This window comes from Schistocerca serialis, chromosome 11, assembly GCF_023864345.2.
Source record: "Schistocerca serialis cubense isolate TAMUIC-IGC-003099 chromosome 11, iqSchSeri2.2, whole genome shotgun sequence".
In the NCBI taxonomy this organism is placed as follows: Eukaryota; Metazoa; Arthropoda; class Insecta; order Orthoptera; family Acrididae; genus Schistocerca; species Schistocerca serialis.
The window spans coordinates 53,765,578-53,779,253 of NC_064648.1; the positions used below are offsets into that span (position 1 = coordinate 53,765,578).

Sequence of the window (13,676 nt, forward strand, 5' to 3'; positions counted from 1 at the left end):
GAACAAGGGATCGTTAATTCTGTCAAAGAAACGACCGTTCTAGTGACCTGCTCAACTACCACATTGATGGTACCATGTGATGGAGTTTCAATGGTGACAGCAGAGGCGAAAGCTTCCAGTCTGCATTGTTTAAAGACCATCTTGGTAGACATCTGGGGGGGAATGGTGCTGGGGGAGTGAGAGGAAGATGGGGAAGTGGTCACTACCACACAACGCATCACGGGCTCTCCAGTGGACAGATGGGAGAAGTCCTGGGATGCAGAGGGATAAAGCAATGGCCGAGTAAGTGCCATGAGCCACACTGAAACGTGTAGGGGCCCCTACTATTTAAGAGGCAGAGGTCGAGTTTCGACATCTCTAACTTGACCAGTAAGCATAGTGCCACCCCACAAGGGGTTATGGACGATAAAATCTCCCATAAGTAGGAAAGGTTTAGGGAGTTGATGAATCAGTGCAGCCAATGCTTTCAGGGGTACTGCACCATCCGGATGATGATATATGTTGCAGGCAGTTATTTCCTGCTTTGTCCTTATCCTGACAGCCACAGTTTCAAGAGTGGTTTGAAGGGGCACAGGTTAACTGCATACTGAGTTCAGGCCATAGACAAGAACTCCACCTGACGCACTATTATAGTTGCTACAGTTCTTGTAATACCCCCTATAGCCATGAAGGGCAGGGGTCCGCATTGCCAGGAACCAGATTTCCTGGAGGGCAATGCAGAAAGCAGGTGTAAACTTAACATTTGCTGTAGATCAGTCGGGTGGTGGAAAAAGCCGCTGCTGTTCCACTGAAGGATGAGGTTATTGTGAGGCTGGGAAGGCATCAAGCATGCAAGGAGGCAGGTTACACATCAGCATCATCTGCTACCACCGATTGAGTATTTGTATCCATTCCTATTGTGGATGAGGCATCAAGTGAGATCGAGGTCCTCAGTAGATGCTGAGATCTCCACCTCATCTGCAGGTATAGAACTGGTAGCTAGTAGTGGTGTTGAGGCCACCTGAGGGTTCTCTTTCTTAGCAGACTTCTTTTTTTTTGTTTGCCCTGTCACTTTTCTTTAGGGGCTTGCTGAGAGGACTTCTCTGAAGTAGCTTCAGGCATGGAGGAAGACCGTGCAGCTCTTTGACCAGCAGCTTTTGGCTCCTTTAGCCACTGGCGAGTGTCCGCTGTAGCATTAGTGGAGACCTTGGGAGAGAGAGTCCCAAGCGACCGCTTCCACACAAGATGAGCCAGAGGAGGCTGTTGCTTCTCTGGCTGGTTGGTGGGGACTGATGTCCCCTGCATTTGGGAAGGAGGGGGGGGGGGGGCTTGCTCCTAAACTAGGTACTTGTGATGGCGATGGTAATGTAGCTGCAGCATATGTCGACGTCAACCATATGGGTTGTAATCGTTCAAATTTACATTCAGCTTCTTGGTAAGTCAATCTGTCCAGGGTCTTGTACTTCATGATTTTCCACTCCTTTTGGAGTACTGTGCAGTCTGGCGCGCCGGGGGAGTGCTGCTTTCCGTAGCTGATACAAGTGAGAAGGGGCACACAGGGCGTATCTGGATGCAGTGGACATCCGCAGTCTCGACATGTGGCATTGGAAGTGCAGCGGGAAGACATGTGCCCTAATTTCCAGCACATAAAGCACCGCATATGGGGAGGAACATTTGGTTTCACATCACAGTGGTAAATCATCATGTTGACCTTCTCAGGCAATGAATCATCCTCAAAGGCCAAGATGAAAGCACCAGTAGTGACCCTGTTGTCTTTGGGTCCCCTGTAAAAGCGCCAGATGAAAAAAACACCCCACCATTCTACATTGGCACAGAGCTTGTCAGACTGCAAGAGGAGGTCGCAATGCAAAATAATCCCCTCGACATGTTGAGGATTTTATGGGGAGTGACAGAAACAGGATTATCACCCAGACAGTCACAAGTGAGTAATGCCCGGGATTGGGCTGGAGATGCTGTCTGAATCGAGACTGCACTGCTTCTCATCTTGGACAGTGCTGCCACTTCCTCAAACTTATCCTCAAGATATTAAAAATCTGAGGCTTCATGGCTAGAAAGAGTCCCTGTCCATTCTGCTACAGACTAAATACCGAGGCGAATATGGCTATCTTCTTTCTGTAGCCCTATGTTTCTCCCATGGTGTAGCAAGGGAGGGAAAAGATTTAGGATCATATCTGTCAGCTTTGTACTCGATCTTGCCTTCTTGGAGACAGCTGGTGTCTTAGTCACCAGCAAGGGATGACTTCATTCATTGTGGGTCATCTGCCCTGATGCCACCCATTCCGATCATGGGCTCTCCCCATAGGTGCCACCCAGCGACAGCAAAGGCCACATGGCATGCTGGCCATTGCCAGGAGTGCTGATGCCCCAGGAAGACAGGCATCTACTCCTTGGCATACATGGGTAGTTTACAGCTCAGGCATCAGCAGTGCGATCCCTGTGTTGTCAGGGGACTACCACCAAATGGGTACATGATTGCCCCACCACAACGTACTGGCTACCATGCTGGATATTGGGCGCAGAGAAATCCAAACTGCCATGAGGGTGAAAGAGTACAGGAGAAAATGGAAGAAGATGACATACCCCGCAAAGTGTGCTCATCCAAATAGTTGAATTGCAGGTGGAGATGCAAAGCCAAGACAATAGGCTCAGGACATCCAATCTAGGGGAACTATGGATAACTCGTGCACCACATAAGGCATCCTTCCCCATATGGCCCGCACTTCTGTAGAATTTGGAAAGTGGCAGGTCAAACCATAAAATGGGACCTGAAGTTATAGGGTTGAAGAGTGAGAGACTCCTTTTAGTCACATCTTATGACAGGCAGGTATACCTTAAGCCTATTCTAACCCCCAGACCTGCAGGGGGAAGCAAAGTTGACATTTTCCATATTGCAGAGATGCTAAGTTGCAGATAGGAACAACAAAAAGAGTGTGACAAATAAAACTTTTGGCCCCTAAGCCTTTCGTCAAAAATAGATGACATACACACACACACGACTGCAGTCTCGGCAACTTTAGCCACACTGTGAGTAGCAGCACCACTGCATGATGAGAGTGGTGACTGGGCAGGGGTAACGAGGAGGCTGGAGTGGGGAGGGATAGTTGGGTAGGGGTGACTTACAGTGCAGTGCTGCTGGGAAGCATGCAAGGATGAGGTAGAAAGAGGGTAGGGCAGCTACGTGCTGTCAGGCAATTAGACAGTGGGCAGGGGAGAGGTGGGAAGGGGGGAACCAGCAAAGGAGACAAGTAAAAAGACTGGGTGCAATGGTGGAATGATGAGGGCTGCATGGTGCTGGAATGGAACAGGAGGCTGAATGGGTGAGGACAATGACTAATGAATGTTTAGGCCAAAAGGGTTACGTGAATGTAGGGGAAGTTCTCCCTGCACAATTCAGAAAAGCTGGTGTTGGTGTGAAGGATCCATATGGCACAGACTTTGAAGCAGTCACTGAAACAAAGGATGTCATGAATAGCAGCATTCTCAGCAACCAGGTGGTCCACTTTTTTCGCTGGCCATTCACGCAGACAGATGGCTTGTTAGGTGTCATGCCCACATAGAATGCAGCACGGTTGCAGCTTAGCTTGTAGATAACATGACTAGTTTCACAGATAGCCCTGTCTTTGGTGGGATAGGTGATGTTTGTGATGGTGGCGGGAGTATGTATGGGACAGGTCTTGCATCTACATCTATTACAGGGGTATGAGCCATGAGGTACGGGGTTGGAAGCAGGGGTTGTGTAGGGATGGGTGAGTAGATTGTGTAGGTTTGGTGGATGGTGGAATACCACTGTGGGGTGTGTGGGAAGGATAGTGGCCAGAACATTTCTCACTTCAGGGCAAGACAAGAGGTAGTCAAAACCCTAGTGGGGAATGTAATTCAGTTGCTCCAGTCCTGGGTGGTACTGAGTTACATGGGAAATGATCCTCTGTGGCCATACAATGTGAGACTGGAAAGATAAAGCATGATATATTTAATTTTGTAGAAGGCTGGGAGGATAATTACGATCAGTGAGGGTCCTCAGTATATTTTACAGACTATAAGATGCTGCAGGCTACAGGGTACACATTCATTCTTAAGCACTTTTTAAAAAGTAACATTTTTACAATTTGTAATATTAGATTGCAAAGCCAGGCTAACAACAATTCTGTGTATAGAACTGCACTGACCTAAAGGCCCCTGAATATCAAAATTGAACTTCTCCTTCATAACGACTGTCTTCTTCATATAAGAGATGGTCTTCACTGCCCACCAGAGCATTACCTATGCAGTACTTCTTGAAAGATTTGACCAAAATGTCTTCCTTAAAGTAGACACCAACTTTTTTCCAGTGACACACTGGTGTGATTGTAGGTCCTTTCAATGCTCTCTCTGGTGTAAGTCCTTGTTGGGTTTCGTCTGTAGCATGTCAACTGAATTTGGTCAGAAAATACGCCAGAGCAGAAGTGAGCTGCAACAGTGCCAGCTGCAGGTGGGTGGGAGTATTACATGCTGCAAAGCAATACACAACCAACTGGTGTTGCGAAACTGAGTCAGTTGGGCGTGATACAGCAACAGCCAATGCTGGAGTGCATTAGCAGAAGGTCGGGAGCCTTTCCTCACCTGCCACCAGTCGTGTTTAAAATATTTGCCTGAAGCCCTATATGAACATAGTCTGGAACGAATAAACATTCAGCTATTTGTGTACTAAATAATTCTTGTCTCAATATCAGAGCAAACAACACCCACACGCCTGTGACACCCAGAGTGACATCCTAGAATGCACTATGGGGTCTTCCGTTTGACCACTACACAGGGTAGCCTGCTGTGAGGCACAAGGGAGCTGGCTGCTCACTGGAGGAAGTTTACGGCCATCATCAGCTGCATCGCTGTCGCAGCCAGAGTGACTGCTGACAGCAACACTGAGTGACCCCATATTCAGCCTTGCTCCTTGACCTGTCAGCAATGACAGATGTCTACTATTTCACTTAAGAGGCAACTGGAAGCCTCTACTAAGCTGTTCCTGATTTACTACAGCTGAGGGCTGGAAAAAAGAGAGTAATTAAACATATCTACAGTCGCCCTGACGCCTCATTTCACCCTCCACATGTGACAATCCAAGGGTCATGCTACATTGATGTCAGAACTTTGCCATCACTTCTTAGAGCAATGTTTGAACTTACACCCTATGTTACAGTGAATTAAAGACAAAGAAAATCCTTATATTTTGGTCATAGAAAAGCCATCTGACAGTCGTGAATTTTATAACGTAGATTTTATTGCGAATAGAGAACCAGTGGATTTTTCTACTCTTAGAGGTAATGGAAGGTAGGACTAGTTAGTGACTGTTAGATGTGCACACTCAAGGGTCATAAGTGCAATGTATGAAATCACTTCTAGGAAAATGTTACACATGTAATCATTTGGGCCATACGGCTAGGCAGTGCTGGGAGACAATATGGCTCATAATTACATGTAAGAATTAAGTTAATGTATTTTGTCTTCTTGTCTTGTGAATGTTAGTTCTCGAAGTGAGTGTTGTCAAGGACAAAGCTTGAATAGAACCAGAGACACAATATGTACCACAATCAGAAGTAGTATGCATATTGTTCAAGAAGGTAACAGAATTACCAGCAGAAAATAAGGAACTTTGTGGGTTGACAGGATCACGATCATTCAACACAGTGTAAATTTGTCAGAGAAAAGTTTAATTGCTCCTTGTCCTGGTAAAACAACCAACAATGAGCATGTCTTCACCTTCAATATCTGGCTCAGATGCACGGTTGGTCTAATGAAATATTATTGACTGTTACAATACTGATACTAACAAAGGAAGTAAAAACATATTTAGGGTATACAGGGGCTGTGAAGGGAGCCACAATATTCGTAGAATTTAAAGAAGGGTTAATTCTAAGATATATGGATCAAAATAGTGCCAGACACTATAGGGAACAATTCACAGCAATAACTAAGAGAAATAAAGAAACTGTGGAAGAATTTGCAGATAGGATAAGGAAAATCAATGGACATACCTGTGCATTGAGGCAGTATGCTGAAGTTAATGACATTATTTTGCAAGAAGCATAGCAGAGGGTCTTCAAAGCTTTTTTAAGAGGGCTGCATGCAGAAATGTCAGAATGTGTGTGGACAGGGTGTCTGACAGATTTGCGCACAGCAGTGCGGTAACTACAGTGTGTGAGGAGATCAATTTGTGTACTGGAATACAGGGCAAATGGACACTGTTTGCAGCTAATATAAAACATTTCAAGTTTGGACAAACAGGCCATGTAGGGACGAAGTGTTGCCAGCCTCAGGGTGATGTGAATAAAGAAAGAAGAAGTAACAGTTTTAAAAGTAGAGGAGCAGGTAGAAATAAGGTATTGAACACTAGCTGGGACCCCTGGTCCACCTATGGTCTTCCCAGTAAGACTAGATACGAAATTGTATGCAGATGTGGATGCCATAAGATCTGTATGGGATAAGAAGAATAGGAACAAAATTGATTCCATGATATCATTGGACACAGGGGAGAATGTTTCAGTCACCAGCAGTGATCTGGTGAAATGTATGCAATTGGACCCACCACAGTACAGACTGCATGGAGTGGGAATAAAGACATCATCACATCATTAGGACTGTGGACACAGGCATCCACCTGAATACGGCTTACTTTAAACAATGACTAGAGATTGTGTCACATTCAATTGAGGGGTACAACATGATACTGGATTAGATTTCCATATCAGCATTGTGCCATACTCAACTTCCAGCTACATAGGGTGGAACATGGCAGAAAAATGCTTCAGTTAGGTTAAGTCATGATAGAGAGGTGGCAAGAAGAGTCTATTGCGAAAGATGAACCAATTAAACCATGAAAACTATACTCAGACTCGATTCGCATGATTATGTATCTAAGGGTACTAGGAAATTTCTTTGGGTCAGTGTCAAGTCCAGCTTGCCGGCAGGAATTTTGTGTGTGATGGAACCATTATAAGAGAATTAAGTATTAGATCAGGTGGGTTGTTTATTTAACAGACATATCATGTCCATACCTGTTTCTATGTACCATTTCAGCACAGAGGGCACATGATTAACACACCAGTTGTTAATCTCCAATATGAATATCTTGCAGGAAGAAGAATGGAACATACAGGGTGTCAGCCACAGAGAATTACCAGACATCACTGAAACTGTATGAGGAGCAAAAGTGAAGCATCTAGAGGGAAGCAAGAGCAAACAGATGACAAAACTACTTTTGGAATTCAATGGTTTATTTTTTCCAAAAGGACCTTTATCAGGTACGCATATTGCACAACATTGCATACCAATATAAAATGAGTCATCAGTCTACCACAAACCATACAGAAGAGCTACCAACTTTCACCCAATTTTGAAGTTGTAAATCGGTCAACAGCTGAAAGATGGAATACTTGAAGAATGTGATGTCGACAGTGGGCTCGAATATTTGTGCCAAAAATATAGGTTTGGTTTGATTACAGACACCTAAATGAGAAAACCGTAATGGATGCCTACCGTTTCCCAAACATCACAGAAACTATGGATCATTTAGAGCTATCCTAATATTTTTCAACAATGGATTTGCAGAGTGAGTATCACCAGATAGAGCCTGTATCACGGGACTGTCACAAAACAGCATTTCTGGAACCATGGGGACACTACCAAATCAGAAGGATGCCATCCTCATTAAAAAATGCACCTGTATAACATTTCAGAGATTGTTGGACACAATTCTCAGAAGTTTGAAACCATGGAAATGCGGGGTATCTTGATGGAATAATTGTCTATGGAAGTGACAGCAGACAGTATATGCAGTGCTTAAGGGAAGTATTCCTAAGGTTAAAAGCAGTGAAGTTAACAGTGAGTACAAAAAAGTGACTTTTTGATGGAATAGATAGCATACCTAGAACATATCAAAAGATGGATGTAACACAGACCAAAATTAGAGCTGTATGGGAATATCCCATACCACAATCTGTAAAAGAGTTGCAGTCACTCTGGACTTGGGAACTATTACCACCAGTTCGTAAAATGGTGTGTGGATACCGCCAAAAGGTTGACAATTGTTAGAAGAAGGGTACTAAATTTGTGTGGTCAGAACAGTGCCACCATGCTTTTGAGGAGCTAAAAGAAGCTTAAACATTGAGTCCAATTGTAGCATTTCCAGATTTTAATACAGAATTTGTTTTATTATGTGATGCGTAAACTCGTGCACCAGCCTGTCTCTTATCATAAGAGGTAGAATGTGTAGAACATCCAGTAACTTACGCTCAAGGCAACTGAATTCTGAAGAATGAAATTATTCCACAATGGAGAATGGGAAGTTAACCTTATTTATGGACTTTCATACTTCAAATTTTATCTGTACAGTAAAACATTCAGAGTAATAACAGATCATATGGCATTAATATAGTTGTTGGGGTTAAAGAATCCTTCCCAATAGGTTGACATGATGGGCAGCAAGGCTAAGCGAATTTGATTTTGAACTTATTCATAAAACTGAGAAGAAGCATGGGAATGCAGATAGCTGAAGTAAAAAACCAGCAGCATTACATATTACTCAGAATATCGAAGAACTACAAATCCAAGTAGAAGTCTTAGAGAGGGAAGTAGTTATTAAAATGGTTGCAGTCCGTAGAAGATAGTGTTCCAGCTAGGGGTAAATTTGTTGCAAGAAGGGAAGTATTTAAAGGGTCTAAGGAAAGTACAGAAGGAACTATCATCAAAGTTGAGGTTGGTTTCAGAACCTGAGCACAAAGGCATGCCCTTTAATTTGGAGTAGCCACAGCATCATTGAGAACTGATAGAAGAAAAGTTTCTATTTCCATTTCTGTAACAGTAGCAGGGAAACAAGAACATCATGAGTGCTACATAATTCGTGCATAACTCGTCACGAGGGGAACACTGAAGAAATTTGTAAGAGTAAAAACTCGGCGACTGTCATTAACTGCAAAAGATGAAGGAAGATATGTAGAAATGGAGGAAGCAAAGTTACAAAAATGCCACCAAGAGAAAATCATAGTCTGTCTGCGTATGGGGGCAGGATTCCTGTGCAGTGAAATTGATAATGGGAGAAAGGAGGAAAGAGAATACAATTAAAAAGTGGTCTAGCCAGAATTGTACTTTCAGCATGTCGAGGCACATGGGCTTTGTCAAGATGGTAGTAGCAGCTAGTTGTTACAAGAAGTGGAGGGGTACATCAGCAACGAGGGTAGAATGAAAGGTGAATGCTTTCTTATTAAATGGAACAGCGTCCAAAGTAATGGGGCCTACTTTCTGCCTGTCCATCATGATTGCAGGGATAACTCACTCGAGCATTTCCCAGCCACATTTGTACTGGCCAGAAGAGCCCATGGAAGTGCCACCTGCCACAAACCACCCAGCTTAAACCAAACTCTAGGGCCAGAACTAATGTAATCTGTAAACACACTTCTGAACTGGCAGGAGGGACCAATCTCCCTGGAAACGTTATTGCAACATGTAAATTCATATTGTGAAAATCAGCATCAGAATGAGACAACACTCACCATTGTCATACCAACCACTGCAGCGGCACTTGTTCTGCTGAGCCTGGAGTTCTTCTGGTACTCAAAAGACAAAGAACATGACCGAGTTCGGACCCAGCCATAGTTCAGGTTCCACTGCATTGGATAACCCACGCATAAAAGCAGCAGAATGCACAGTGATATAGTATGAAGAATAATCGATTTATTTTCGCTTTTAAGTGAGACGTATAGAGTTGGAAAAAATTGTGCAAGAAGCACAGTAATGAAATTAGTACCATGGTGTTTGAGTCAAGGTGCAGGGCAAGGGGCCCTATGGAAATTTATGAGATTCAGTGAAAGGGTTAAGGTAACTAATTGTTAGGGCAATACATAAGTGGCGAAATAAGGCCGGAAATACTTGTCGCCAGTAACTCTGGTTTAATGGGTAGTATAGTTTGGTCAATCCGAGAGACAGAGTCTTGATAAAAAGGTCAATGTAGCGTATTGACCATAATTAGTCAAAAAATATGCTAGAGCAGAAGAACAGCCAGCTGCACATGGGTGACAGTGTTATGCATTGAAAAGCAAAACATGGCCAACTTGCTTTGCAAAGCAGAGCCAGCTGGGCAGCCAATGCTGCAATATGCTAGTGGAAAGACGGAAGTTTTTCATCACTTGCCACCAGATTAGTATTCTAATACATGCCTTAAACACTAAACAAACAATCTGAAGTGTAGAAGTACTAAGCAGTTCGTATGATACTTGTCTCACTATCACAGCCAACACCACACACCTGTGACACCCACAGTGACATCCTGGAATGCAGCATGGAGTCCACCATTCAAACACAAGACAGGGCAGGCTACCCTTAGTCACAAGCAAGCTGCCTGCTCACTCTTGACATTGCCTTCTATGAAGATGTGTCAGAGGTAGACATACAGCAGGTCTCCAACAATAAAGGCCACTCTGCCAAAGCCATCTGCACACAGTTTACCTTGATACAACACATCCAGCGGATGCTGCAGGCTTATTTGCCAGCTACCGTGCAGTACAAAGGCAGTCTGTTGTGATCTTGCAGCAAAATAACAGACCTGTCACATGTGGTCAACCCTGCCCTGGACTTTGGGATACAGTTTCAGTCTCTATGAACTGTCATTACATCCAAGAAACAACAGCACAATTCACACTAAGCCATCAGGCCACATCAATTTCTGACTATCCTGCTTCCTTTCTTTCTATGGCCCTCCAATGCCAAGTCTAGTAGGCATTTTCTCTGTGTCAAACTGCACTGTCTGTAGCTGTGTACATGGTGATTGTGAATGTGAGGTTACCCAACAAACACTACCTCATTTCATACGTCCCCTGACATCATTGGCAAAGTTGTCAGTTGACCGGAATGCCATCTTCCATGCAGAACACGATCATACGGATTTCTGGTTACAGTTTGTAGGATTGTATTGTGAATGAAACACAGGATGGGGAAGTAGTAGTTTGTTGCTATAATTCTGGATATAAGATTAGTTTAGGCCATTTTGCATTCAGTCCTCAATTGGCACATGTAGTCTTACTCATTTTTTCAGTTCTTCCTTACTGGCAAGCCAATCACGAATGGCTCTTTCTGTTGGAGGAGGACCAAAATGCCACTCAGCTGCTCTGTTTCCATATTGGTCTGCATATGTTATTATCTTCAATTTATAGCCCACATCATATGAAACCCCTATTTTTTTAATAAACTACTAAAGAAAATACTCTTCTGTTATCAATAATACAAATCACTTTCAGTTTAAGTTCACTGGCACTGTAGACTGCTGTCATACATCATAGGCTTGACAGTGTTCTAGGTTTGTGATGGCGGAGCAGGAGGGAGACAGTGTTAACAAGCTTGTTAAGCTCTACAGCTCACGTTCATTGCATCGGTGCACTGCTGCTGCCAGTTGAATCGTGTTGCCAGATAGTTATAGGTTTCCCACAGCATTGAATATATGGCCTTCTTTAAGCCTTGCAGGAATTTTAAATCAAACACAGGACATTTTAAAATTAATTTTGAGTATAAGACACACCTGAATGATGTAAGAATTTTTTTAAGAAAAAAGTGTGTCGTAGTCCATAAAACATTGTATGCTTTTGTTCTGTATAAAATATAAAGTCAAATTGGTGATGTTTCCTTGTGAGTAACACATTTTAGGTCTCAGTGACCTGCCCTTCTTTCCTAACCTTCCTGTATCTGTTACTAACTCTTTCCAGATGAAGGAAATAATAATTCCAAAAGCTAGGGAAGATCCTTGTACCTTTGTGTGCATGTATTGTCAGTACTAGCTATTTCAACTCCTGAAGTTAAGTGAAGACCAGCCATTTTGTCTGACAAATTTGTAGTTTTGAGCCAATCCAAAATGTGAACACAAGAGTAAAATATAATTTTCTGAACCTTATCTGTGTTTTTGCATCAAGGTTTATCTGTAGTATCTATTTTCCTGTCTGAAGAGCAAAAATGTAAATAATTTCCCACATCTTTTTTTTGAAAGTTACAAGTAGAGGTTACAATGATATGAAGAATCTTTGTCTTCACATTACTTACCTGATGTACTGATCAGTATGACAATTCCTGTGTGCTGATTTGAACTGCGTAGACCATGTTACAAAATACATTTTGTTTCGCTACAGTGTTAGAGGCATTTTAAGTTTAAATTCATCATGTTTGCTGCCAGATATGGAACTAAAAATACTGATTAAGTTGTGATATCCAAAGAAGAATTTAACATCAAGGATTCTTACTACACAGAAGGTAGGTCAGGAAGAATGTTTAAATTTTTTGTTAGGTAACTTTAACCTAAACAATTTAAAAAAGATGTGCGGTAAAGCAAAGAATTTATGGCGGAATTATTTTGTGGATGAAACAATAAAAGTTTCATTTACTGAATAATTTACATAGTAATACATCTGTATATGAAGGCTGGTGCATTGTTACACATTATTATTACTTGCTTTCTGTTAAAGATAATGGATAGTAAATTTGAGAGAGAGAGAGAGAGAGAGAGAGAGAGAGAGAGAGAGAGAGAGAGAGAGAGAGAGAGAGAGAAATTTTGCAAAACTGTAAGCAAATCAATTACAATTGGTTCAGTGTAGAGAAAAAGACAAGCAAATATCACAAGACTCCAGAAGAAACGGAAGAGAACAACTTCGCAAATGTCTAGATTTAAAATAAAGGTAAAGAGGAAAAAAAGTTGTGAGGAGTATGTACAAGTAATGTAAATGCACAACCACTCATGTCACTGGAGTGTAATCATCTGAACCCTATTTACATTCATACTAATCCCCATAAACTTTAGGAAAAGCAGTGAAAAGAATGAAATAACTACATCCAGAGAGCCCAACATGGAAATATGCAGTAACAAACAAATTAATTGTTCCAGTGGAACAACTTCCATAATGTTTAAGCACACATTAACAACACAAACTGGATAACAAGGTTTCAGAAAAAAAAGAAGCAAACAGTTGATTTTTTTTACAACAGAGATGACAATCTGTCAAGCACCTGACAGATTATTTAAAGGTCAGAAGACAAAGATGCACAGAGTTTTGCAAAAGGTACTACATGGTATCTTCAGCTCAGGGAGCTTATAAGCAATTTTAGGCAGATACAGAAATAGGACAAATAAAAAATACTTTCATTTATTACACATTTTGTTCGTTTTGAATACACCTCAATGTATGTATGAAGGTATATGCCAACTCTTATTATCTGGCGAATGCACTGAAAAGAGCATTTTTTTTATGAGGTAAGGAGTTACTGGAACATGTAGTCTACCGATAATTCATGTGTACTACGAATTCATGTATAAAGTGTAAAAACTGTAACTCCTAAACTTCACTCCACATTAAAGAATGAAGTTGACTGACAAACAAGTAAAATGGAGAAAAATGGATTGATGTTGACAGGCAACAAAAATATGCAGAAGTTAATGGTAGCATCACTGACGTAGTGTCAGAAATTTATAAGGAAATTTATATTTAATATTTCACTGCTTCATAGAAAACTCACAATCTGCTGAATTGGGGATATGTGCAAAATGGATTTCTCAAATCTGGAAATCTACAGACTGACTTTGTAGATAGTGTGTCTATGATTAACGAAGACCAAAGTCAAAGTGCTCATTCATAACATGAATAAGTACAGGCTTTGCAGGTTGTGCCTGGATG

General features: G+C 42.0%; 1 protein-coding gene across 1 annotated transcript in view; it reads right to left on the reverse strand.

Moving 5' to 3' along the window:
• LOC126427304 (zinc finger protein 679-like) overlaps positions 1-13,676 on the reverse strand; it is a 105,775-nt gene that overhangs the window by 47,530 nt on the left and 44,569 nt on the right. The window lies entirely within an intron of this gene.